The sequence below is a fragment of the Pelmatolapia mariae genome, unplaced genomic scaffold, assembly GCF_036321145.2.
Source record: "Pelmatolapia mariae isolate MD_Pm_ZW unplaced genomic scaffold, Pm_UMD_F_2 NODE_ptg000662l+_length_34765_cov_1, whole genome shotgun sequence".
NCBI classification, from domain to species: domain Eukaryota; kingdom Metazoa; phylum Chordata; class Actinopteri; order Cichliformes; family Cichlidae; genus Pelmatolapia; species Pelmatolapia mariae.
In genome coordinates, this window is record NW_027052343.1 from 6,646 (window position 1) to 34,346 (window position 27,701).

Genomic DNA, 27,701 nt, shown 5'->3' on the forward strand with positions numbered 1-27,701 from the left:
GAGGTTTTAAATAACATTTGCAGCTATTTTAAGAGGTTTGGAAACACTTCTAGGAGGCTGCTGGGGTGTTTAAAAGGGTCCAAGAAGTCTCGAAAGGTCCCAATGACATCAGTGCTGCTTGAGGACGTTGCTGACAAACTCGAGGAGGGTGTTTGAGGAATGTTTTAAGGGGCACAAGCAAGCATGTCGTTGGAGTATTTGAGGAGAGTGTGGTTACTTGCCTGTGGAGGACTTTTAAAGTAGTGCTCAGTAGATTTGAGTAGCTTGCTGAAGACCTGCAGTGGGATGTCGGAGAACTTTGGGTGGTTTTTAAAGGATGTTTTAATTGCTTAGGACTTTCGCTGACTGTTGCTGTCTGTGTTTCAGATGTGCTGATGAACACCAAGCTGGCCACATCTGACCTGAGATGGACGAGCTACCCTGCTGATGACTCGCAGGTACACATCTACAGAAAGCTAATCTGTTAGCTCATAGCTAACACTCTACATTGCTTAGAATGAAAAGCTCACCTGTGATCTGTCTCTGTTCTCAGTGGGAGGAAGCGAGCTCGAGGGACGATCACCAAAACACCGTGCGGACCTATGAGATCTGTACGATCACTAGCACTTCTTCCTATTGGCTGAGGACCCGCTGGATCCCTCTGAAGGCGGCGACCACGGTCTACGTGGAGATCTGGTTGGTGGACATCACAGGTTATTTGATGTTGATTAATGCGGTCCAGAGAAACTAATATAAGCCCTGAACGTGTCGACGCAGGTTTTCCATGATGGAGTGTTCCAGTCTGAGGCAGCCGTGTAAAGAGACCTTCAACCTGTACTACTACCCGTCAGACGCTGACGACGCCACGCTCACTAACCCGGCCTGGATGGAGAACCCTTACATCAAAGTGGCAACAGTCGCCGCCGACAACCTGATGCTGCGCGACGCCAGGGGCCGCCCTAATGTCAAGGTGCTGCGGCTGGAGGGACTGCGTAAGGCGGGGCTTTACCTGGCCTTCCAAAGCCAGAGCACCTGCATGGCGTTGCTCTCTGTGCGTGTGTTCTACAGGAAGTGCCCGCCCCTGCGCCGCGCCTTTGCCTCTTTTCCTGAAACCGTCCCCCACTCGCTGGTGGAGCAGGTAACCATAACAACAGTGGAGTCTAGTGTTCTTGTATATAACAAGCTCACCTTTGAGTTTAAAAATAAAAACACTGTAACTGCAGCACCGTTTGTTGTGTTTACAAGCTTTTATTTTGATATTCTGCTGCAGGCTCAGGGTGTGTGCGTGGAGAATGCCGTAACGCCACCTGGCGAGCAGTCACAACCTCCCAGCATGCTTTGTGGTGAAGACGGGGAGTGGGTAGGGCAGCCGACGTCCAGCTGCGCCTGTCGTCCTGGATACGAAGCAGGAGAGACCGACGTACGCTGTCGAGGTGAGAGTGCAGTCTATAAAACAAAAGACCTCCTATTAGTTTTCAAAGTAAAAGCGTCATCATTTAGATGGAACGAATGAATCTGGCACATTCGAAGGCCTGAGCCGAGACCTCGGGTTCACCGTCAAGACTTGAACTCACTAACAGCTCCGACCATCATTTGTTTTACAAAGTAAAAGCTTCTCCTGTGCGCCGCTTCATTATCAGCACTTAAAATTCTTCGTGGTCAGAACTGCGAGTCCGAGTAAACAGAGAGGAGAAGCTGGAGGCGATTAGAGGGAGAGAGAGCGATGTGTTGACAGTGTGAGAGAAAGAAGCCGGCAAGAGCAAGCAGGAGAGCAGGGGCCCCAAAGCAAAGCAGGATAAAACTCAGCAGTAATCAGATTACTCTCAGTGTTACAGCTTTACTCAGTAAACACTTTAAATCTGAGGGAAATGGAAGCATAGGAAAGTGTTTCTCTTTCCCACCATGAGCTCAGATCACAAAGTTTGTTTACATGTAACCAGATTATAACCAGATTACAGTCGTTGTCTTACGCCGTGTAAGAGGATTCCTGAAACGTATCAGTAAACAAGGATTACTGTTTCTGTAATCAACACAGGCATCAGAGGAAGCCGGTCTCAGAGGCTACGCTAAGATTTCCACAATAAGACGGCAATTGTTTGACAATAGACATCACTGCTGCCAAAAATTACATTTTTTTAATGTTTTGTGTTTTTAAGGAAAACATTTTGTAAATGTTTTTATTTTTGGTTGTTATTAAAGTTAGAATGGCAAGAAAACTGATCTTAAGATTAAAAAGAGTCAAAAAGTCAAAGATTTATAGACAAACAATCTGAAATAAAAAATTTTGGAAAAGCTTTAATTGTTTATATTTTGGTATGTGTCTGACTGTGATACAATATTAGGAAAGTCCTACAAATCTTATTAAAGTCATGTTTTAAGTCAAAAAAGTTACAATACAGAACTTAAATTACTTAAATTACAAAAGGTTTTGAAGAAAAAAGTAAAATGGTGTTGATAGAGTTTACAATAAAGTTTGTGTTTAATATTATAACAAAAAATGAAACAGACAAATCTATTGTGTATTTATATATTTAGTGTTTCAGCAAATCAGCAGTTTTATTAAAACTTGCAAATGTTGAAAAATAACTCTGTCAACAGTTACAAATAAATTAATGTCTCAGTTCATCAAGGTGATTAAAAAAAAGCTGTTATGTTTTTATATGAAATTCAATTGAATTTCTAAAACAAATGAAAAGAAGGGGAAAATTGTATTTATTAAAGAACAATCCAAAATTAGTGGAAAAGTGAGTCCAGTATTTAAAAGTGTAAAAGGAATATTTTTATGAAAAACATCCAAAAAATGAAAATGTTTTAAAGTTATAACGAGTCAAATGTTGAAGTCAGTCCTTTAATTAAGAAACATGTAGAATTAATTTAATGTTATAAAAACATTTGTTGTGTTTGAACTGAATATAATGAAAATAAGATCTAACATTGAGTTGTTATTGTGACAAAAAAAAAGAAAATATGTAGGAAACTTTCACTGAGATTACAGAAAAGAAATGATAATTTTTCTGATATGATTCTATTCTGAAATTCCGGTTTCAATGTTTAATACAGATTTGTTAAAAAACAGTCATTGGCACACTTAGGACACTGATAACAGTAACTATAGTAACTATTGTTAAGTAAATAACAGGAAACAGTGTGGGTCACAGTAGAGGAGTGGCTGTGTCAACAAGTGTTCAGCTTCTTACAGTAAGTTTGTTTATAATCCACTTTTCACACACAGAGTCACAAACTGCTGCACAATGACTAAAATCACAGTCTGTGCAAACGAAATATGATTCATGCTGTTATTCATGAAGCTTTACTTGAGCTGTTTTACAAAGAAGATGAAAACAGTAAGGCACGTGATTATTTTTCATTGAGATGTTACGCTTATTTACTTTTCAAGCGTAGTTGAGTCCAGTGTGCCGACTCAGGTTTGGGAATAAAAACAGGAATTCTGTTACTTTTAGTTTTAAAGTTGAAAGTTTTAGGAGATTTCTAAAATAGTTGTGTTATGGCAGGCGCTTTGATAAATTGTTGTTAAAGTATTCGGGGAATCTCACGCCGTGCTGGCTCCTTCACGCCGCTCAGGCGTCCTTTCAGAATAAGACTGGCGGTGTGGGGGATGGTGGAGCCCTGAAGGAGAAAGTTATTATTGAGCTGTCGTTGAAGTCGTGTGCAGCTGTTTACTTTAATGAGTAAATGAGAGGGGTTGTGGGTAAACTGCAGGAGCAGCTGCTGTGGTGTTTCTCTGGAGGAAATACGCTGTAATCAGAGTCCGTCCTGCCTCCGCGCTCGCCGCACGTTTCCGTCCTGTTTCCACGCTTCCTCTCCTCTCCGCCATTGCTGCGGGATGAAAGCAGAGCGAGGTCGATGCAGGCCACAGACGGCTTGGTTGTCCAAGTTTCCTGTTATTCTGTGTGAGGTCAAAGGTCAGCTGACTGCAAGCGGGAAGCGCTGCAGCGGCGACAGCAGAAGCGGCGACAGCAGAAGCGACGACGGCCTCTGCTTGCCTCTGCTTCTGAGGGAGGGGGGAGGGGCAAGACCCAGGCTGAGTGAAGAGGTCAGAGGTTAACTAGTGCTGCTTAAGCAGAGTGTATGCGTGTGTGTGTGTGTGTATGCTTACACTCGCGCTTGGCAGGGGAGGCCAGTGATGACATCATGGCAGCACTTTCCACATCCTGTTGAAGCCAAGGTCACTTCCTGTCTCTTATTGTCTGTGAGGCTGCACTCCTCCCTTCATCCCTTCATCCCTCTGCGGTGTTCCTGATCCCAACTCTGAGAATTACTCACATTCCAGGCCGCTAAACCCACAGAGAGCCAAACCTCTCTGCCTCCAGCTTTCGCTCTCTACTCTTTGCTTTTTTTTAACATAATCATGTGTTCATTCTTTAATATTTTCTCTAAATGAACTCACCATTTTTAGTTTCCAACCATTTTTAAACCTCAGTCTTGTGTTTATGTTGGAGTGACAGAAATTTACACATGAATCTACCTCTACGTCACAAATATGTTTCATTTCTAATAAAAGGCTCCAGATGTTCATAAACATCTGTTTGCTGGAGTGTACATGAGCAGGAGAGGCCGGTGTGTTTCTTTGGGACTGTTTGATCACTTTCAGGGATGACCACTGACGGGTTTTAGCTGTTTTTGGACACACTGAGCTGCTTTTACTGCTTAGAGGTTCACTGTCATGTTTAAGTGGAACATTTGCTTTAGTTGGGACTCGCTGGCACGCCTGATACCTTCATTGTTGGTTTTAGTCCCATTGTTCTGAAGCCTCGACTTTGGCTCCCATGTTAGAGCCTGAGGCCAGGAGGCAACAGCCTGTGTGAGCTCTGATTAACAGTACAACAGGTCAAATCTTCTCTGACTGACTCAGACTGGTTATGTTCAGACAACAGATCACATTCAATGTTTTTACAATTTGTAGAACTAATTATTACTAAAAGATTTTTAAAAATGCAACTGCAAAGCAGTGTAACTACATTTTATTGATTTAAAATAATGTTTGTATAATATTTGCGATTTGGCTGCTGTCACATCCAAATAAAATCCTGGAATTTCACACAAAAATGGAGCCCGGCTTCGTGTTAGTCCAATTAACCTCACAGCAGTTTATTATTGGTCAGATAATTGTATTAGAAATGCTCCAAAAGGCTCCAACAGCACAAATACAGTCCAGAGGTCCAGTTCAGGCTGCCTGCCAGCCATAGAGCCCACATCACTAATAATTTAAACTTTAATCCTTTTTTTTTTTTTTTTTTTCAAGCCTAACCAGTTTAAACAGGTGCGGTACAAAAAGAGTAGACCCCCCCTATAGATGAAGTAATAAACATCCAGTGCATTTACAAACAGAATATAATGAAACTTAATTAAAAAGTAGAGGACCAATAATAGAGCCCTGTGGAACTCCACCACCTGTGAGAAAACACTCTGTGATGTCAGCTCTGGTTTCTGTAACTCACATTTATCTGAGCTTGAAACAGTTATTTGGATGTAAAACGCTTCAGGTCATACCTTCAGAGGCTTATTATACATGTGTAATCATGTTTTTTTACTTAAACACGCCGCTGTTTTCTGCACTCTATTATTATACCTGGTCTATTGTTAATATAGGCCTGACTCATTAAACCACAACACGTCCTTCTGTGTGTAACTGAATTTTGTTATTTTTTATATCAGGTTGTAAACATGTTGTAGAGTTGAAATTTTTAACATGGAAGTCTATGAGCACTGGCACGCTGCTGGAGCCCCTAGTGGATAATAGAGGAACTGTGGTTTTTGTAGCACTTCTGGAGATCTGATGTGGTGTTCACATGTGGGTTCGGGCTGATGGTGAAGGTGGACAAACCCATATGTGTGTGCGTTTTTAGAGGTGGATGCTAATTCTAAACATGCCTTTGTCTCCAGCCTGTCCGTCCGGTCATTTTAAAGCCGAGTCAGGACCTGTTGGCTGCAGCTCCTGTCCAGCCAATAGCAACACAAGAATCCCAGGCTCCGCCTACTGCCCGTGTCACTCTGGTTTCTATCGAGCCGACTCGGACCCGCCACACACTGCCTGCACACGTAAGTCCCTCTGCTTTTCATTTATTTTTCTTTATTATTTTAATTTCTGACAACACTGAAACCTTTTGTCCTACATTTCCCATCATGCAGCTGGACAGTGTCTTTCACTAGGACCGCGTCTCTAGTCTCCACAGACTGACGTGATGTAATTTGTTATTAAATAATCTGGAGACCACTTTAAACTCTGTTTAAACTCTGGAACACAAACACACACACACACACACACACACACACACACACACACACACACACACACACACACAGAGCTCTTTGCCAACAAGCCTCCACGCCTCTTTAAGTACCCCGACCCACCCCTTTAACTACATCCCCTCAGGCAACAGCAATTAGGCAAATTAATAGGCTCATTACCTCTTTGTGTGTGTCTGTGTGTGTGTAATGTCGAGGTCTTACAGGTAAAGACTGCACACACACACACACACACACACTCAGACAGGTCTCAGGTTACTCTGATGTTTGTGTGGAGGCAGGAAGTTCTTATCTCTCAGCTCCTCCATCAGTCTGCAGACAAAGAAGAAAAACTCATTACGCAGGAATGAAAACAGGCCGCCTGACTCTCAGGTATCCCGTATAAATCAGCCTGCCTGAGAGTTGCCGCTCAGGGAAAAAAATGTAGATGATGTTGAGTGTCCCACAGGTGATACTCAGCAGGCACTGACCTGTGACCTTTGACCTCCACAGAGCCTCCCTCGGCCCCTCGGTCCCCGGTGAGTCAGCTCAACGACACTATGGTGACGTTGGAGTGGAGCGAGCCGCTGGACCGCGGAGGACGACAAGACCTGACCTACAGAGTCCTGTGCTCCAGCTGCGGGCCCGCCACTGCCACCAAGGTACGCCACCGCCACCTCTGTCACCATTAGAACCAGTCTGAGCTGTCAGATCTGACTCTGCCCCTTTTCTTCTTTCTCCTCTTCAGGTCACTTCCTGCTTCCCATGTGGTGACAGCGTTCTTTACCGGCCGGCACAGAACGGACTGACCCAGCGGCGTGTCGTCGTCTGGGGGCTCCGCCCTCAAACAAAGTACATCTTCACCATCCAGTCGCTAAATGGCGTGTCTGCACTCAGTCACTCAGAGCCGGCCTCCAGCAAGCTCAACATCACCACCAGCAGAGATGGTACAGATACACACTAAATTACCCAGAATTTTTTCATACACACAAACCTATTGATCAGTGATTAATGGTCTGTGTTTCTGTAGTTCCTCCTCCAGTATCTGGTCTGAGGAGGGTGGAGGCCTCAGAGAGCAGTCTGTCTTTAGAGTGGAGTGTCCCAGTTGTGCACAACCAGTACAAGATCCTGGACTACGAGCTCCGCTACAGCCCTGAGGTATACACACATGCTGGTTTTTCTGTGTTGCGAGGACCCTCATTAACGTGCATTACTAGGACCTCTATGCTAAGTTAACCCTGAAGTTAACCTGGGCCCTGTGTCCATGTGAACTTCAAACCAAAGTCTGCCTTTTTTACGTTCTGTCTTTGTCTTTTAGTGTGTGTGTGTTTATAAAATATATCTAAAATTCCAAGAGCGTTACTTCTTTGTAAAAAAATTCCGTCTGGTTTTAGCAGGATTTTATCTTTGTAGAACTGGGTTTGGTTGTGTGCTGGAGCTGAGTGAATGTATGTCTGCATATGTTAACTTACACACACACACACACACACACACACACACACACACACACACACAGTATAAGCGCAAATTAGATACGTTGGTTTTTGTGTCCTGTGAGGACTGTTGTTATTACATGTTACTAGGACTCCTGTGTTACTCTAATGCTAACTCTAACGTGTCCTTATCAGGATGGTGAGGAGTCGGTAGAGTGGCAGTACGTGTTCAGCAGGTCTTCTTCTCTGGTGCTAAACGGGCTGCAGCGGGCGACGAGATACCGGGTGCAGGTCCGTGCTCGCTCTCAGGCCGGTTACGGCTCATTCGGTGCCGAGACCGGCTTCAACACGCTGCCTGACGGTACGAGGTCGCATGCTATTCCATTTTCTTTAAAGTCTGAGAAGTGAAAACACTGAGATTCACTCCTGTGTGTTTGTTTCCTGGGTAGGTGTGTCCCAGCTGATGGTGACTGGAGTCTCGGCCTCTTTGGGGATACTGGTGCTCGCTGTGGCGGCCATAGTTGGCGTGTTCTGCTACCGGTGAGTGCGTGTGTGTGTCCAGGATGCACCCTCCCTGCTCCCCTCAGCAGAACAATAGAACACACTGACCTCAGGTTCACACACACACAGAGCAGGGTGGGACATGTCGACTATATTAAGATGGAGAAACTCGACACTGTGAGAGCGATGGCAAGATACGGCGAGATAATCACATTCCTGAGAGAGCGACAGAACAAAGGATGTGTGTGTGTCTCCTGAGGAAACCAGAATCCCACAGCTGCTCTGAATCTAAACAGCCATCTGTACCTGTCTGTCTGTCTGTCCATCAGCAGGAGGAAGAGGAGCGCGCACATCCGCGACAAGAGTGGGCACTACCAAATGGGACAGAGTGAGTCTGACAGCCAATCAGAGACAGAGTTACTTCTCGGCCAATGAGCCAGTCTGATACAAACAGTTTTAAATGAACGTGGTTGACTGACGATGATGATTGTGCTGTTTTTATAGCGATGAAGGTTTACATCGACCCGTTTACCTACGAGGACCCAAATGAGGCCGTGAGGGAGTTCGCCAAAGAGATCGACGCCTCCTTCGTTAAGATCGAAGAAGTCATCGGAGCAGGTAACCCACACCTGTGTGTCTGCGTGGTGTAAACTTCTGTCACGGTCAAACTCCAGGAAAGGCCATCAGAGGACTTAAAAAAAACTTTTTAGGAACCATTAAAGTTTTTGAAGAAATTCTCATCAATCAGACCATTTAGGGTATTTTAAAAGAAACTGGGAACGCTCAAGGAGTGTTTTTATGACTCCAGGAACCTTTTGAAGGAACATTTGTGCAGTTAAAAGTTTTAGAGATGTCAGCCTTTTTGGGAATGCTAGAAACCTTTGAATGGTTTCGTGATTATTGTAATAAGTAAATCATTAAAGATTCAGGAACACATTATTAGTGGATGTGGTGGGGTATATTTTGGGAATCTTGAGGAATTTCTCTGGGATCTGGAAGCGTTTTTGGATGTTGTTCACCTCCGGAGCTTTGTTAGGAGCTTTGTTAGGGAGTCTGCACGGAGGCAGCAGCACAACAACAAAAAGCCCAAATATCTTGTGTTGTTTCTGAAAAGCCAAAACAAACTTCTGGGTCTTAATAGGACTTTTATTTTGTAAAGTCTTCCAGATGTGTTTGTGACCTTTGACCCCTTCGAGAGCGGAACATTAACTTTCCCATGATGAGGCGAAGCTGTGTTCGCACTAAAAGAAAACATCAGATGTCATTTGTTCTCCGTCATGAACCCTGTTTTATTAAAAGTAAACACGACACGTGCGCGTTTGTGCGTGAGTGTGTGAGAGTGTGATTGATTGAGTGTGTGTGTGCAGCTACTGTAACAGTAGTGCTCTCAGTGATGACATTGGTGAGATGTAACTGGATAGCGGTTGCTGCGGAAACAAGGGTGCAAACTTTTCACCGCCGGCTGGCGAGCGCGCTCAGACACACACGCAGGCCACATGTGTGTGAGTGCTGAGGGAGGTGTTGAAGTGCTGGTATGTGCTAATGAGCCTTAAAGGAACATTACACCCCTCCAGTATCAATAACACGAGTCCTCTTTATTGAGTAGATATGGGGCTGCGCGGCGTCGAGGGTTTGGCCCTGCTGCGATTGGCTGTTTTCAGGTGACCGTGTGACCTCATTAGTTGCTCTGACACGTGGAGTCCCTCAGGGTTCTGCTGTGGGTCCTCTACTGTTTCCGTCTTCAAAGAACGCAAAGATCTGCCTCCACTTAGGGAAACTTTGTCGCTTCCAGCCAACGTGGACTTGGTCTGCTCTCACGTTAGAGTGTGTGTTTGGATTCTGGGGCTCTGCTGTCAGCCGATCTCTGCACCTCCAGATTTACATCAACCTGAACCTTTTTACACTCACTTTAAGCTCCACCTCCACCCTCTCATTTCCCGTGACCCCGCTCTGTCTGATTGGCCAGCATCCCCTCAAACCTCCTCCAGCTTTTCTTACCTTTACCTATTAGAGAAAACGAGATATGAGGCTGTAGTCCTCTAGCCTACAGGTGGAGGTGAATTTGGCCAGGTGGCTTTTCTTTTCTCATATTAGATATTTCTATGACAATAAGCCTGAAGGAAAACAAACACCTGGGAAAATACACCTGTGGAACGTCAGCTGATGGTCCTGTGAGTCATTACAATGTTGTTATGACTCGGCCGGATACACCTGGGCTGGTGTATGACCGTTTATTTTTACATTTGCTATCATAACCATAGTCAATGTTACTACTTAATCTTTCGTCACCTGCCCATGTGATTGTTTTTTAATAATAATAACACAACCTCGGTGTTACCTTCCCATTTCCTGAATCAGGTGAGGACAGGTGCACAGGCAGTGTTGTGTTCAGTATATCTGAAATCTTTTCATGTGGCAGTTTTATCATTAATGTTGGGATTAAATTTGAATAAATTATCCCCAGTGAAATACAGGTGATCCACCTGCCCAGGTGAGTCTGGACAGGTGTGTTCTTCCATTTGAATTGTAACTATTGTAAAATTAATGTAACCTGTGGTGTGTACCTGTACAGGTGAGTTTGGCGAGGTGTGTCGTGGTCGGCTGAGGATCCCGGGCAGGAAGGAGAACTACGTGGCCATTAAGACTCTGAAGGGTGGCTACACGGAAAAGCAGAGGCGGGACTTCCTGTCGGAGGCGTCCATCATGGGACAGTTCCAGCACCCTAACATCATCCACCTGGAGGGAGTCATCACCACTTCCTGTCCCGTCATGATCCTCACCGAGTTCATGGAGAACGGGGCGCTCGACAGCTTCCTGAGGGTGAGAGGGGGGACAGTCACAGATCAGTAAACCTGTCTGACCTTCTACCTGTCTGACCTTCTACCTGTCTGACCCTCTACCTGTCTGACCTTCTACCTGTCTGACCCTCTACCTGTCTGTTTTCAGATGAATGATGGCCAGTTTACCACCATCCAGCTGGTGGGGATGCTGCGCGGCATTGCAGCAGGAATGAAGTATCTGTCTGAAATGAGCTACGTCCATAGAGACCTGGCGGCTCGTAACATCTTGGTGAACTCCAACCTGGTCTGTAAGGTGAGGGTGTGGCCCTGCACACCTGTCCGCTCGACTAATCTAAACAGATCTGACAGTTGTGGTTTTGTGTTTTTTCAGGTGTCAGATTTTGGCCTGAGCAGGTTTCTGACTGAAAACTCGTCAGACCCGACGTACACCAGCTCTCTGGTGAGTAACTGTCACAGTCTGTCTCTTTATGATTTCTGATATCCTTATCTCAGACACAAAGGCCACACCCATCTGCTGTAAGGGACAGCCAATCAGTTGGCTTAAAGGAAAGAAGATGAAACAGGCTCTTTGAGACAGAGGATAGACTGGGGGACTGCATCAAGGTTTCAGATAAAGGTTTACTTTGAACTGTGAATCATGCAGAGCTGCTCTAGTGGAGTCCATTAATAAAATGATGGAGCTGGAACTGATTAGCATCCACTTTAAAGACATGAAAGACAAAAAATAAGCCAGTTGTGTCTTTGGTGTCTCGCTTTAATAACTCGCATGTTGTTGCTACAAGTTGAGTTTTGTCTCAGATCATGACAGCTCTTAACAGGAAGAAAGTCTTTTATTCATCAGTAGATGATGAATGTTTTCTTTAAGACCTTCATCATCAGTCACGTCTGTCTGGTTGGTCTTTCAGCTCTGTTTTGGTTCTGATGGAGATCCTCAGGGTTCTGGTCTTGGTCCTCTGTTGTTGAGCTCTATATGAACAGGATCAGTTGAAAGTTTTCCCTGCATTACCTGGGTGCTTTTATTGTGAAATTTGGTTATTACCTGACTGATCCAGTCTTGTTTTTTAGGGCGGCAAGATTCCCATTCGGTGGACGGCTCCTGAAGCCATCGCGTACAGGTGAGTGCCAGTACTGCAGGCTGGCGTAGTGGATAAAGTCTGCCTCTTCTTATTGTTATTATAGTGTTTTGTAGATAATAATTTGATGAATTTACTGTCTGATTGCAGGAAGTTCACTTCAGCCAGTGACACATGGAGTTACGGGATTGTCATGTGGGAAGTGATGTCATACGGGGAGCGACCGTACTGGGACATGAGCAACCAGGATGTAAGGAAAAAAGCTATACATTTAAAACTTGATTGTTTGGAAGTTCTTGGACATGAAACTATACAATCGAATCATTAGCGCTCATTTGCAATAAAAAAAGCTGAAATTATTCCAGCAAATGTGTCCAAAGCTGATGGTTAAAAAAGCCGTAACATCAGAATGACAGAGTGCTCATTGCCTCTCACGCTTCTGCTTCGTCAGGTGATAAACGCCATCGAGCAGGATTACAGGCTTCCCCCGCCGCCGGAGTGCCCCGCCTCCCTGCACGCGCTCATGCTGGACTGCTGGCAGAAGGAGCGAGCCAACGGCCGAGGTTCTGCGACGTGGTGGCGTCCCTCGACAGGCTGATCCGAAATCCCACCTCCCTGAAAGTGACTCACCCAGAGGCACAGAGGTGAGGCTCGATGAAGGAGAAGGGGAGGGGGCTGGAGCCGTGGAATGTCATTCAGGCACCAGCTGGTGGGTTCGGGGTCAAAGGTCAGAGTGTGGCAGGGAGACAAAGGAATGTGGGGCAGCCAGCTGTGTGATTGACAGCTGTTTACACAAGCAGGTGCACATTCCTGGATTAAAACTCCAAATGAAGCCATGTCCTCCCGACTGTCCGCCTCCTCTTTCAGTGAAGGAAAATCAGAGACACGAGGAGGAGGATGGAGACAGAGTCAGATAAGAATGAGATTGTTTTAATGGCGAGAGCAGAGGGGACGTGCATGTTTGTGCTTTCTGAGAGGAATAAATCCCACCTTTAATTAGTTCCTGTAGTTTGTTAGCAGCAGATAGTAAAGCAGTACCACGGGTGGAGCAGCCGCTCTTTGTTCTGCTCCGCGGCCTCAGGGAGCTCACTGTGGGTCTTTCAGGTTCTGGTTAAGCTGTGTGCAGACCAAACAGGAAGTTAAGTTTCAGCTCGCCTTACGTGTACGAGTTCAGTTGCTGGGGTTTTTTGGAAATTCACAAATATTTGCCAAAGGGCAGAGGAGGAGTAAAGCGATGGGAGAATCTCAGTGCGAGGCTCCTGTGACACAGCGTGAAACTATTTTTTCTCTCTTTGCCAAAGTGGACATATTTTCACTTGCACGAACACGTATTTGGCACTGTTCGCGTTGCCTGGCACGGATTTCAGGTTGTTTTGAACACACATGAGAGCAACCCTCCATAGCAGGACGAGGACCTCCACCTGAGTCCAAGAGGTGGAGCCGAGTCCATCCGAACACAGTAGCTGGCCAATCTGCCGAGAGAAATCGGAAAACAGGAAACCTCGGGTATAGGTGGTTAGCAGGGACTGAACTTTCAAAATAAAAGCAGGACAAGTCTCCAGTATAATAAGTTAGCACGTTGAAGCAGTGATGCAACACTGTAAAGAATATAATTTAATACCATAAACCCATAAGACTGGGTGTGACTGTGTGGTGGAAACCAGCAGGGATGATTTTATCCTGCTGTGTGACACGATCGTTCCTGATCTTCAACGTAAAGTCATGTGCTTGGATACAACATGCTAACATTTCTGTCACATGAACACAAAAGTTTTCACATGACTCTAGTCTATCTTCTCCTGTGTGATTAATTGATTAACTGATCATCATTAAGTAAGGGCGCCTTATAAAAGCAGACGTTTCAGCCGTTTGTTGGTCCAAAGCATTCCGATAACATTTCCAAATAATTCAAAGTCCATCGTCACAGCAAATTAATCTCAGACTGTGCATTTATATCAGGACTGAAAATGTGAGGCTCGTTTGAAAGAGCTGACAGGAGGAGGTCTCTCTCTGAAGAGAATAGACAGGTTTGGAAACCATCTGAGAAAAACTCAGAAGACTTCAGGAACAATGTCCCAGCCTGGAAGTGTAAAATACACCATCATGGTTGGAGACAACCAAGTTGACCATGAGCTCTAGAGTCTGTCTGACAGCTAAAGCTGGGTCATGAACAATGATCCCAAACACAGCAGCTCCTGGGAAAACTTTCTTCTTTATGTGAATTTATACTGAATTACACGTCTTTGATTTTAAGACTAAAAAACAAAAAAGGAGTTAAAATGTAAACCTTAGCAGCTATACTTAAGACCTACATGTCATTTTAAGGGTTTCGTGGCTTGAAGCCAGCATGCTCTGCTTATTTTAACCTCAACCATAACAGAACAGGAGAATAAATCTCATGCTCACATATTCATGCCACATATTTTATAGCCTGCAGGTCTGAACACGCTGCTCTAATAATAACTCATTGAGGAATCTCATCGTTCACATCTGTCCTGTCCTTTCAGCCTGTCCCATCCTCTGTTGGACCAGCGAGTCCCCCCTCCTCTGTCGGCCTGCGGTTCGGTCTCCGAGTGGCTCCGAGCCATAAAGATGGAGCGATACGAGCAGAGCTTCCTGCAGGCCGGATTCACCAACCTGGACATCGTCTCACAGCTCGACACTGAGTAAGACACTTATTGTTTCTGTGATTGGCTGCCTGCCAGTCAACACTCAGGGAAACAGAGCTCTACATTTTTATTTATTTATTTGCATCGCTCTCTTTCTGTTTCCATAGAGACCTCCTCAGAGTGGGCGTGACCCTCGCCGGGCACCAGAAGAAAATACTCTCTTCCATCCAGACGCTCAGGATACACAAAGCTCCACCCACCATGCTCTACTGACCAATCACAGCCTGGTCACAGCACAATACTCAAAATGACCCTGACACTGTCCACTGTTGTACCCGATCCAGCCTGTAGCTCTGACCAATGGGAACGCTTTACAGCCTGAAACACTAACTGATGAGTAGTTTGAACCAATCAGAACAAAGAAATGAGATGACCATTCTTTGATGGGCTTGTTGAACCTCGGGATTTCTATTGCCTCGTCTCGCTGAACCACAACAGCAGCTCAGGAAGTCAAACGCTCTGCTCGCCATCATCCCGAGGTCACTGCTCGGTTTTTAATTCTACTCTGAACAGCGGCGCTCAGAGAAATCAGCCAATCAGCATCCAGCACAGAAAGGCTGTTGGAACACTTTGGAAACTATTCCTTATGTGGACTCTTCTGATTGGATGTTCCTCCACTGTAAAGACTAAGCTCCGCCCCTTGCTGGGAGCATAGGTTTGATGCCTTCCCAGCCTGTTTGATGGCTGGATTTCCAGGGCAGGAGGATTTTCCACTGAAGAAACATCAAGAGTGAAAAATTACAGGCAGAAAATGACTAAATTCTGCTTTCTGTTGGAAACACAAACAGGATACTTTCTTTTGTACTTCCTGTAGAAGAAACAAACCCTTTGCAGGATGCTGCCACTGTGACTGCACAGACCTGAGAGCCTTTTAAAATGAGCCGAACGGGTTTTATGGTGACGTGGACGGTGTTTTGAGTGAAATTTCAGCTTGGTAGATTTTCTTCAAGCACCAATAGGAATCTGAACTTATGTGTTTCTGAAGGACATCTTGGGATGTGGGACATGTGGGAGGAAATGTCACAGGAATTCCAAACGCACCGGTCGGTAATCTCCCTCTCAGTGGATTATTTCCACACCAGAGTTCAGGACCATCTGAAGGGATTCATGATGTGACCTGTCGGTATGTTCTAGTAAAGTTTCAGCATCATACTGTTTGTAATCTGTGAGGAATATTCTGGGTTTGCCTCAGAAAACACTGGTGTCCTTTTCAAGGAAGTCTTTGGGAATGTTCGGTCCCTGCTCAAACCAGAACTTTTCCAAATGTGATTCTTCAGGTGCTGAAATTCTCTGGATTAAGGGAAGTCTTGTGGGAGTATTTAACTGTACACACGGTAGTTTTCTCAATCAGACTGAAAGTTTTTAAACTGTTTTTGGTGCCTACAAACGATCGAAGCCCACCTGTAGTGGGTTTCTGTGTTGTGAACGTACTCAAGTGTATTTTGTCCTCAGAGGTTTCCAGCTGTAAGGGATCCATCATCTAAATGATATCCCCTTTATAGACTCAGCTCCCCATAACTGTGGCCTAAACGTATGAACTGTCCGTACATGACTGTCATTTATTAGCCTTTCACTTTCACGTGTTGGGATGAAGCCACTGCAGGTTTAATGTTTTTAAGACCATTTTTCACAGGAAGTGAAAAGCCATTCAAAGCTTCAGTGTTGGACACGAGGACTAAGTTTGAGGACTACAGCAGAAATCTTTAACTGTTTAATCGTGAACTATTGATGGTTTTGTATCGTAGCACTTTTTTTTTTGTACCTGATATTTGATCGTATTTTTACACAAAGCAGGAGATCAGAGTTTTTATAGTAGACCTACATTTCAGGCGAAACGTCATTTTCATTTTCTAAAGAGAAACGTATAAAAACAATCTGCCTTAGCTTTCACGGAGGCGAGTGAGATGATCCAGGTTCAGGACCAAAGATCACATCTGCCCACTGGAGCGAGACTGTGTGTCTGCCTCACTACATAAATGTTTAACAGCGGCCCACAAACCAGCTCTTCCACTTTTACAACACTAACATTAACCATCAGGCCAACATTTGGCAGTTTGCCCTTCCTCTTCAGTCTCTTCTGTTCTCCGGCCAAACACTCATTAATGTGAGGAGCAGTCTTTGTTAGTGATACTTCACAGACTTCGTCACAGGAAATACCTGAACACTGCCATCACCTTCCTCACCGAGCCACCGTGTTCATTAGATGTATTTGTCTATCTTGTTTTATATAAACTAAATTATTGTCATGGTGGTCATCGTCTCAGGTGTAACTCCAGCAGATGATGATCAGCCAGTTAAAACCACCAAACTAATCATGTGACCTGTAGGAGATTGTCCACTGCAGTGTTTCTGCAGAGGTGTTTGCATGCATGGATGCAAAGCTTTCCTAAAGGAGCTGTTGGTTAATCGAATATAACAGGTGTTCTCCTACATCTGTAAATGACACGATAAGTCTCGTATCCTGTCATTGGACTCACCTCCACCGTGTTGGAGAGCAGTAACCTGGTAGGAACAGACGAGACTGAAAAGGCCTCTGAGATCAGAGCTGACTGAAATATAGAACAAAAAAAAGGGATTGTTGGCTGTAGATCCTCCACTTATAGGGTGGGGACTTTTGGATGGATGAAAACATGAAACTGCCAAAAGGAGCTGCCGACATACTTTGGTGGGCCTCCAGCTGGAGGCTGAAACATCCAGTAAACCTTCTGTCATCAGAGTTCTGATAATCAGGACTGAATCACGATGGTCTGAAAGTCTGAGTAACCCCAGAGTAATGGCATTTTTACTGAATCACATAAACTGGTTCATTGGTCCATTACCTGCCAGTCAAAGCACTAACGGGCCAATAACAGCACACAGGGAGCTCCTCTTTGGTCATGCCTCCTTTCTGTAAATCACAGTGTTGCATGATGGGAGTTTGAGTCAGTGGCAGTCCACCAGCGATCCACTTTCATTGGACAGACAAATGTAAACGCTTTGTTTTGGGAAACAAATTTTATTTAAATGAGTAATTTTGAATGTTGTGAACTCAGCTCTGCCTTTTATACGTCCACACTAATGTATGAGAATATTTTTATTGTTGTTGATGTTGTCATAAAGAAGGATGTCCACTGGGCGAGGGAAGTCTCTGATGGCCAATAAAGATGCCCGATGACACGTCTGCTGCCTGTCTGTCTGCTTTATGTTAAAACCAGGAGAAAACTTTTACTGTGCCAAATGTTTCCAGTTATTTATGAAGTAAAACCAAAATCAGGCGCCTCTTTGTAGCCGTGTTACGTCTGAGTCACCGTCAGTGACGAATATGTTAGCACGCAGATATCAGAGGACGTGTTGTTTCGAGCTCACAGGGGTTGGGAAGGAAACGTGGTTTGGCCTGATTTAAGCTCCAGATGAGACGGGATAGATCCACTCCAGGCTCAGCAGGTTAAACCCCCGATGGGAACGTAGGAACACGGCGCTCGGCACATCAAACCCAAAGAGATGAGGGTTAGGTGGGCCAGCTTTAAGATGAGCTACAGGTTAGGTTTAGGCATGAATCGTTATAATTATGAGTTTAGAGCATCTGAGTCAGAGGGCTGGGTTTGGATTAGAGCGGGTTTATCTCGTTAGAAGACGGGATTTTGGTTTTTGAATGTTGTTCTTTCAAGTCATGCAACCAGGTAACAAGAAGATCATTCTGTAGAGTGTAGAGGTAGTCTAACCTGCCCAACCCTGTGATTGGGTAGTTTTAGGTACTCCGCAGTAAGCTCGACTTCACTTCTCTGCACACAACTTCCAGACAAAATGACGCCACCTTGGTACTTCATGGTTAACAGACTCTTGTCTTTGGGTTGCAGTTCATGGTTACATTCTGCCATCAGCTTCATCCTGCTGGGTCATATCACGCCTCCAGCACAAGTCTTAGCATCTGGTTTACCTGATCTAACTGAAACTGATGCAGTCGTCTTAGAAATGTTTCACACACAGGATCATTTTAACGATTTTGATATTGATTACTTCTAAGGCCGTTCATGGCCTCACTCTGAGCTACAGCTCTGACCTTTCACTAAGAGCACATACCTTTAAATCCTCGGGCAGATGTCTTTAGTCTGTTTCGGGGCGCGGCTGAAGACCAAGGGGCCGGAGCGTTTTGGAGACTAGAGGCTCTGGAACAATCTGCCTGAGGTGACTCGTACTTTTATGAGAGGGCCTTTCCCCGTTTCACTCAAGATTTAATTTCCTTTGAACTAAATTTTATTTCCTGCAGAATTTCTTTTACGATCTTTGTGCACTCATTTAGCTTTCTGACTCTGGGAAATCATTATATCATATTGTGTGGATTTAAAAAAAGAACAAAGAATACACTTAGATTAAATATATGATGATGCCTCAGAACAGTAATGTGAATATTTAATAAAACCAGGCTCAATTAATCTGATTTTAATCAGAAAATATTTTAAAACAGCCTGATGATGTCATGTTTCCCCGACTGATCTGCATAACAAAACACAATTTTTTTTTTTATTCGGTATGAGCGTTATCTCTGAAACAAGCTCTAATTAAACCTCAAACAGACAAAGTGTGTGTAAATGTGATGGGTGTAAAACTGTCTCATCTGGGGAGAATGAGCTGAAGCTTTCATTACGAGGAACGAATGAGAACAACATCTGTCCTGCTGTCATCTTCTGATGATGTACAACAGCTCTTGGTTTTAGTCGTTGAGCCACAATTTGTGAACTCCTGCAGAAACTCCAACCTTTGACCCCGAGCTCTCTCCAGGTCCGTGTTATGGCTGCAGATAACGGCCTGTGTGTGGCGTGTGTGCAAATCATAGGAAACTTAAAACAGTCTCCTCGTTTCCTCTGACGGTGATGGTTTGAGCCCAGGAGCACAGAAGAGTTTCATTTAACTTCACGGGAACAAACAGATTGCCTTCAGTGTGACCTTTGACCTTGAAGAGACAAACAGACCACCAGGACTGAGTGAGTGCTTCTTATCAGGGCTGAGATGATGGAGGGATGAGCGGCTGACAGACAGAAGGCAGACCCGATGGAGGTCCGGGACATCGTCGTGTCTGCTGACGGAGCATTTTATTTATAACACCATCGAGCAGGCGAGACGTCGGGGTTCACGCAGAAAGTTTTATGTGTTTATTTTAAAGATTAACTTTACGCCTAATTCACAGTTACTGACAGAGATGTCTGAGATGGGCAGGGAGGTGAAGAGACTCACGACCACCTGAAAAAGTGTATTTTTCTGTGTCCGTTGGTGCTCAGGTCACTGCCACAGACCCATCAGCTCATCTGGAAGTTTCTTCTTTTCTTCTAGTGCGAATCTACAGATCAAAGTCTCCAGAAGAAGTTCTGCTGTCTTGTGACATCCATCCATCTCCTGCTGTTTATCCGGGCTGTGGGGGCAGCAGAGATTCTCAGAGCCGCTTCCTCCTGCTCCTCTGGGAGACAGAGACAAAACCAGCTGACATTACCAAAAACCCTCACTGAGGAGGCATCCACAGATAATGCACCACCTCAACTGCCCCCCTCCCCTTCCAGGTGCTTTTTATTTTAATTTAAAGACCCTCCAACAGTTTATGAGCAAGCATTCGGCGACAGTAGGAAGGAAGACACCTCCATCAGGGGCAGGATCAGGGAGCTGTGACTGGTTGTGGGTGAGGGGAGGGAGACAGGAGCCTCCCTCTAAGCCTAAGAGAAGTTCCTGATGTTTGTATCAGAAAACTGTAAACGGCTCAAACAGCAGTCTTCTGTCTTCACCACTTCTGACCACCACTATTTCAGGATCCCTCCGTTTTCTGTGGTTGAATTTGAAGCTACTTCCCGTACTTCCTGTCTTTCTGCTTTTCCAGTTTGTCGTGCACGTTAAAGGCAGTCGTAAAAAGCCCACATTTTTAGGTCATGTACTCAGTCCAGCTTCAGCCCTTCTCTGTAGTCTGAATGAGCCTGACGTGACTCGATTGATGCTGTGATGATGTGCTGAATGGGAAACAGACTGTGTGCTTTAACAGTCAAACATGCCGTCTGAACCAGGAGAACAGAGGCGCGTCGCAAACAGGAAACATACGTTTGAATTTTGAATGTTTCAGCCGAAGCCTCAGAGTGGCGGAGAGCGAAAGGCTCTGTGTTTACTATAAGCTTACAGTCCGACTTTTCCTTTGAGCGCCTGAAATGTGAGAGTGTAAATACATCCTGGGCTTGTTCCCCTCAGATGAGTCCAGCATGTGCTCCACTTTCAGCTAACAGATGTGAAAATTACAGCCGAGCGACTCGGCAGCTGTCCCTGATCATAATTAGCTTCTGAAATCTCCATTTACCGCTCAGCGCTCGCTCTGTGACGTCTCTCCGAGTTCCCTGAAGCTCAGCAACTCCAAAGTAAGGAGCTGCGTTCCTCCAGGCAGGTAAGAGCACGCCGCTCCAGGCCGGCAGGTGTTCCACTTTAACACCAACAAACACGCAGCGACGGCCACATGTGGGAGGTCAGAGGTCAGAGCAGCTCGAGTAGGAGCATGTGGTTCGTGTGACTGACAGTCGGTGAAACTCGAGCCTGAACAAACACTCGACAGAGAAAGAGTCTCAGGCTCTGAGAGTAAAGGCAGGACGTTTTCTGCGACCCTTCACCTTCATTCATGTTGTTTGTGGCTCCACATACTTCACACATTTTCAGTGATCACCATGACGATGGAGAGTCCAGTTGTTCCAGTTGCTATGGTGCCACAGATCAGCTCACCTGTGGCGAGCTGCCTCCTTCAGATGCCTCAGGACGCTGCAGCAGAGCCGGTTTCCGGGTCCAGCTTGTGTCCCGCCATCATGTGACTAATAAACCTGAAAAGCTGGCAGATGTTCCACCAGCTGTTTGTTTTCCAGTTGCTTTTGAATAAACTCGCTTTAAATGCGGTGCTGCCCTCAAAACTGAACATGAGCAGGACTCTTCAGTAAATCAACCAAATTTCAGGATTTGGTAACTGATATGTTACCTTTGGCGGGTTTCTATTAAAAACAGGCTCCAAGCTTTTCTGGGGGACTGTGATTTAAATCTTCCCCCGTAAAGACAACATTTGACGACCTCCTCTGGATCCTTAATGACGAGTGCCGTGGTATATATCAATAAAGTTGTGGTTAGACAACCGTTAGGATAGTTTCTGGGTTTTTCCAAGAGTTGCTGCACAGGCAGAGACCACCCTCACTAACTTGATGTCATTTTGTTCTATAAGCTGAAACAGCTCAGTTCAGAAACGAGCTTCACATTGTCTCCTAGCAGGCGTTTCAGACGTAAAGACACTTTAAAGTAGCAGCGTCTGTGCAGGCAGGCGGCGTGGATCAGACCTGTAATACTTCCTGTTTCCTGCTTCGGGACTAGCTCAGGTCCAGGTGTCTATCTGTGTAATCTTTATATAACTTGTTACGCATGTCCAGATAAAAGCGGCTCATATTAATTTCCTTCTTGGCTGATTTTAGGCTCAGAGATCCGATGGGGAGCTCAGACATTCAGAGGCTGGAGTAGAGCTGCTGAGGTGGTTAGAGCACCTGAACGCCTCCTTTTGGAGGGTTTCTGGGCATGCCCAACTGGGAGGAGATCCCATGACAGCGCCATAACTTGTTGGAGAGAGTATTTAAATATTTCCCTTTCCCTGGCAGATTAAACATCGCTGAGGAAAAGGGCGTCTGGATTACAGTGATTAAACTGCTGCCACCGTAGCCTAGCTTCAGATCAGTGGAGGAAAATGGATGGATGTTACTTAATCGCAGGACGTTTGCATTTTTTATTAAAACCGCATGAAGTTCTTCCAAAACTCCTTCAGCGGTGCCAAGAAATCGTAGATCCTCCCAAAGAACCACCGAAACCTCTGAAACCTCAACTACAGCTGTGAGAGCTTAGAGGAAGACCTCTGAAAAAGCGTCTGTGCAAACTCTCCGACATTCCCCAGAAACTGAAAAACCCTCACAGCACAGCAAACACCTGAACCAGCCTCATGTCAGTCAGCAGAGGAACACTTTTATTACTGAGGTGCTCCTGAAAGTGTTGGTGAGCGAGTTTTAATCAAGTCTGGATCAGAACCACGAGCTAAGGTTTCACTCCTGTCCGTCTGGTCATGTGACTCCCCACCCTGCGAGCCTCTCAGCGAGCTCCTGAAACTCCTCTCGCAGTCTGCCGCCACCGCGCCTCGTCTCCCAGAGCTCATCTGACAGAAATGACTTCCAGACATGGCGCAGCGAGCGAACAGCGAGCGGGACGTCAGCAGCGCTCGTCTTTATAAATACCAGCTGCTCGCTCAGGGCACAATCTGATGTGAAGCTCTGCCGGGGCCGGCTTAAAGCCCGGTTTAAACCGGCACCGATACTCTGTGTGTGTGTGTGTGTGTGTGTGTGTGATGTATAGGAAGGAACATTTCAACATGTTATTTCACTTTAATGAGCACATTGTTGGCAGAGAGACGCAGAGAAATGAAAAAAACAGAAGGTTTGTGTTTCATCTCTGAGTGCCGAGGAGTGTGTGTGTGTGTGTTTTAGATGTGTGTGTTATCCGTAGAGGTTTTGGCCGCCCTCCTGCTCTCTGTCTTTGTCTCCACTGCGATCAGGACTGACAGCCCTGAAGTGCCTGAATACATGTGTGTGTGCTCCATGTCACTGTGTGTGTGTGTGTAACAGTCATACATGTGATTTTTTCCAGTTGAAGACTTTCCAGTTTCCTGACAAACCTCCTGACCTTCAACATACCAAAAAACCCTGGAAACTCTTCAAGCACCTCTGGATCCTCCCTCACAGCGAACCAGTGGGACCTCCTCAAGGACTCCTGGAAACTCCCCAATAATCCACTTGAACCCTCTGTAGGTCTACCAGAACCTCCTCATAGACATCTGGGAGCTACATGCTGCCTGAGTCTTTAACAACCTATGAAACTCCTCGAATCGCATCAATGACTCTCAGAACCCCCAGAATAACCGCTGAAGCTCCCTGAGGTCCAGGCATCACTCTCAGATATTCTTCACGTCCTGGAGCCTCACCAACATACACGAGCACAGAGCGATTGCACCGACAACCTCAGAACTTCTTTACAAAACCACAGAAGTAAGACTCAGAGTCGGTCCCAACAAATGGAGCCCCTTTTCAAGCAGAAGCAGAAGCTGTGAGACCACAGGACTGTTTTCTTCAGCATCAGCATCTTATTGTGTCAGGGTTTTATTCTGGGGGCTGGCTGAGTGTTACTAAGCCTACTTCTAACTGCTGAGTCAGCCTTTGTTAGCCTCTTGACATTGACCAGGTCACAGGCCGCTTATCTGGGGTTAATTGAGGTCGAGTTGGGTTCTGTTAACGTTCAACTCTTTTCAAAATACTTTTTTTTTTCATTTAGAGAACAAAAATGCAAATCTGAGAAGAATTTTAGGAAAAAGAAAGCTGTAGTAGTAAAATTAATTTGAAAGGTATCATGTGTCATAGATGCTGAAACTTGTTTCAACCTAACCCTTACTGGGGGATGTTAACCTCTGACACTGACCTTTCTCTGGCAGGGTTAGACTTGGATGGTCTCAACAAGCAAATAGTCAATAAAGAAGTGTGGATGTTGTCTGAAGTCTAACCAGAACCCTGGAAGAGTTTCCAGTGACCTGCTGGAGTTTAACCCTCTGAGGTCTAAGTCATAATTGTTGAAGACCCCAAACTTTGACCAAAAATCTAAGCTAGCTCTAATCCCAGTCTGAGCAATCAGAGGACAAAGGAAATCTCCGCTGTATCTGACACACATCAGGAACGGTTTACGTCTTTTCACAAACAAGTCTGTTTTCTCAGAAACACCGGACCAGGGTAGAGTCGGGGTTATCGCCTGACGAGGGCTTAGACCTCACAGGTTGGAGAGGTTGACATGAGTCCTTAAACTTCACAAGCCAAACCTGAGTCTGGTCTTTAATCTGTCCTTCATTACAGTGCAGGCTTATGGGAAGGAGCACAGTCAGTCTTTAGATGTTTTTGATGCTGGTTCTAAAAACCAGCCAATCATGAGCACATCTTAACAATGGCCAGGTCACTGGTGACTCATCCAGGATAAGGGTTGGGTTTATAGTCCCCTCAAGTCAGATTTCTAAGTTGTAAATTTAGAGCTGATCTAACCATCCAAGATGTGAATGTGAACAGCAGTAAAACTTTGTGCTCTCTGTGCTGCCACTGCTGAGTATTTGTGACTCCCTAAATAAGCCATACACAGAGCACTGACCAGACTCTCTCCAGGAATATGCTGCAGCATTTTTAAGCTAAAAAAAGCTTTAAAAAGCTAGCACTGCACAGTATTGCTAGCGATGCATGAATGCGTGTTTCCCCTTGTTTTTCCAACTTTAGTACAGGAACAAGCTCAACTCAGGAATGACGTCAGACCAAGCTGCAACCGACTTCTGAGGTGAAGGAACACACTGTTAGTCTTAGCCACATGTAAAGACAGATGTTCAGTCTAGAGCATGTCACAACGAAGATTAAGTTTTATATTTTTGGTATGATAGTTATTTCAAAGATTTTTGACTTGGGTTTTAAAATGTAACAAATTTGATTAAAAAAACATGCAGATGTTAATGAACTCGATCTGCAAACCCAACCTGAGATGGTTGGTCAGTAACTTGGTGGATGATTAGCGATTAAGTCCTTAAAATGCTCCACTGGAAATCAGACCAAACCTAGCCTAAAGTTTAATGGGCTGACACATTTACAGATACAGTTAGTTTGGTTTTCATGTTTGTTTTTTTAAATGTTTTCTGTCTCGTGATAAAATGTCAGGAAAGAACTAAAAAAATCCCCAAACATGCTGTGAAATCAACCCCGAGTACTGGAAGCTAAACAAGTCAGCAGTGAGAATATAAATATCTGTAATTCCTCAGCAGTTACTGAAATATTTTTGTTCAACCCATCGAATTAAAGCTGAGAATGTGCACTGTTTAAATCCGCTGTGCTGACATGCAGAGCTGCAATTATGAGAATTAGTTCACAGTCCAAACATTTTCAGAGTTCAGCTTAAAACCAGCAGGACTGCAAAGTGTCTGAATGAGTGTGTGCTGCTCTTTCACACTAATTGCTGGAATAATATTGTGACAGTGACTAATGGGCCCTTCAACACACACACACTGATGTATTGTGTGTGTGTGTTTTCTCTCTGATGTTATCTGATCTGCTCTAAGTTCAGCTCTCAGCACTTTTATTTATCCTCTCCCCGGCGGCCATGTTGGAGCTGCGCTGTGTCCCAGTTTCACTCATGGGAGACTTTGTTTCATGAGACCCTGGACTTTTCCAGGCAACACAGCAGCCACACTCGCTCCAACACACACTAACTCACACACTGTGACACACACACACACACACACTGTCTTTATTCTCACAGGTTCTCCATCGTCATGGTGATCAGTGAAAATAATCACAGTGTCTACATTTCAACATATTTTTCAAACATCTATCTTCCGGTGTTTGGTTACAGCTCATCGTCTACAGGATAGTCTTCAGTGAGTCTCCAGCTGTTTAACAAACCATTAGCACCTCTGGAAAAACAGCTACATGTTTTTCAACCTGCCCAGATCATTTTTTAAGACATCAAACTCACTGAAACGTCCTCACAGACTCGAAGAACTTCCCTCACTTGTTTCTTAGCTGTTTCAGAGACAGTTTGAGCCTTGTGAACATCCACTAATTCTCCCTTCATGATAAATAATGAAAGCCATCACTACCTGAATAAAGAGCTCCTGGGAAGTCTCTTGAACAACTGAAACAGTTTGTCAAACATGTTGCAGCCAGAAGTGCAGCCTGCACAGCTTCAAGAACATCAGTAAGTCTTTCTTGGATTTTATGAAAGGATCATTTTCAACTCTGATAATATCTGAACGACACATTCAGATATTCTGATATTATGAAGGGCCCTTGAAAACCTCATTGCATCCTTAAGTGCTCCAAACAGCCCTTCAAGACATAAGATAAAATAAAAGATCCCAGCACTGCCATCTCAAGGAAGCGTCTGAAGGTTCTGTTTACCTGTTTCATAGACTCATGAGTCTTTATCAAGAACCCAGAGACTCCATGAACCTCACAATAAACACTGGAATCTCCTTCAACTGTTTCAAGGACTGCAAGTGACCTTCCAAAACCCAAATAACTTATCTCCACATTCCAACGTTTCTCTTCTCTTTCCTGTCAGCTCCAGCACAATCACAGGGGACAGATGACCTCCCGGACCATGGATGTGCTTGAGGTCCCTCCAAAGCAGCATCCTGTTCCTCACTGTGCTGCTCACAGGAGATCAATGTTGGTTTGAGCTGACAGCATAAACATCTTGAGATGAGCGTTGTTGTGAATTATGAATAAAACAGAAAGCTTACATTAGAGGAATCTACTGGAGGATAGATCAGAAATTATTAATGAGCACTACAACCTTCCGAAGATTTCACTGAAACCTGTTCCACACCCTGAAGTATCCTGGCATCTCCTAAGCTCTCTCCCTCTCTGTTTCCAGGACTTCAACTGACTGTCACAGTCACTGTGTAGGACCTGGCGTAACCATCAAAACATCCTGAATGACCTCAACAAGCCTCTCAACATGTCCTTCAACCTCCCAACAAAACCCCCAAATCTCCTTAATCTTACTTTGTGCTGTTTCAAGGACTTCAAGTGGCCTTTTAAGAAGGACAAGACTTCCTTTAGGGAAGTAAAAAGACTCTGGCAACTTCCTCAGTACTGCAGCAGGAACTTTGAGATCCAGAAAACGTTGTTAAGAACCTGAAGATGGACACTAAACCTCCCGGAGCAGCCTTGTAACCTTCTCCATGACCTCTGTAACATTTCTAAGGGTCTCTGTTTGATGCTCCTGGAGCACCTGGAAACAGTTTCAAGGACACAAACACACACACAGCTGACATGTGTGTGTTGTGAAAGAAGAGACAGGAGGCCTGTCGCCATGCTAATGATCATAGCTGTCAATCAGCAGGTGATCAGTCAGCTGATAGGCTGACAGGCTGACACCTTCCTTCCTGCAGCCCCCCACCCCCCG

General features: G+C 45.0%; 1 pseudogene; it reads left to right on the forward strand.

Moving 5' to 3' along the window:
* Positions 1-370: 370 nt before the first annotated feature.
* On the forward strand, positions 371-17,862 carry LOC134623460 (ephrin type-B receptor 4b-like; annotated as a pseudogene).
* The last annotated feature ends 9,839 nt before the right edge of the window (positions 17,863-27,701 follow it).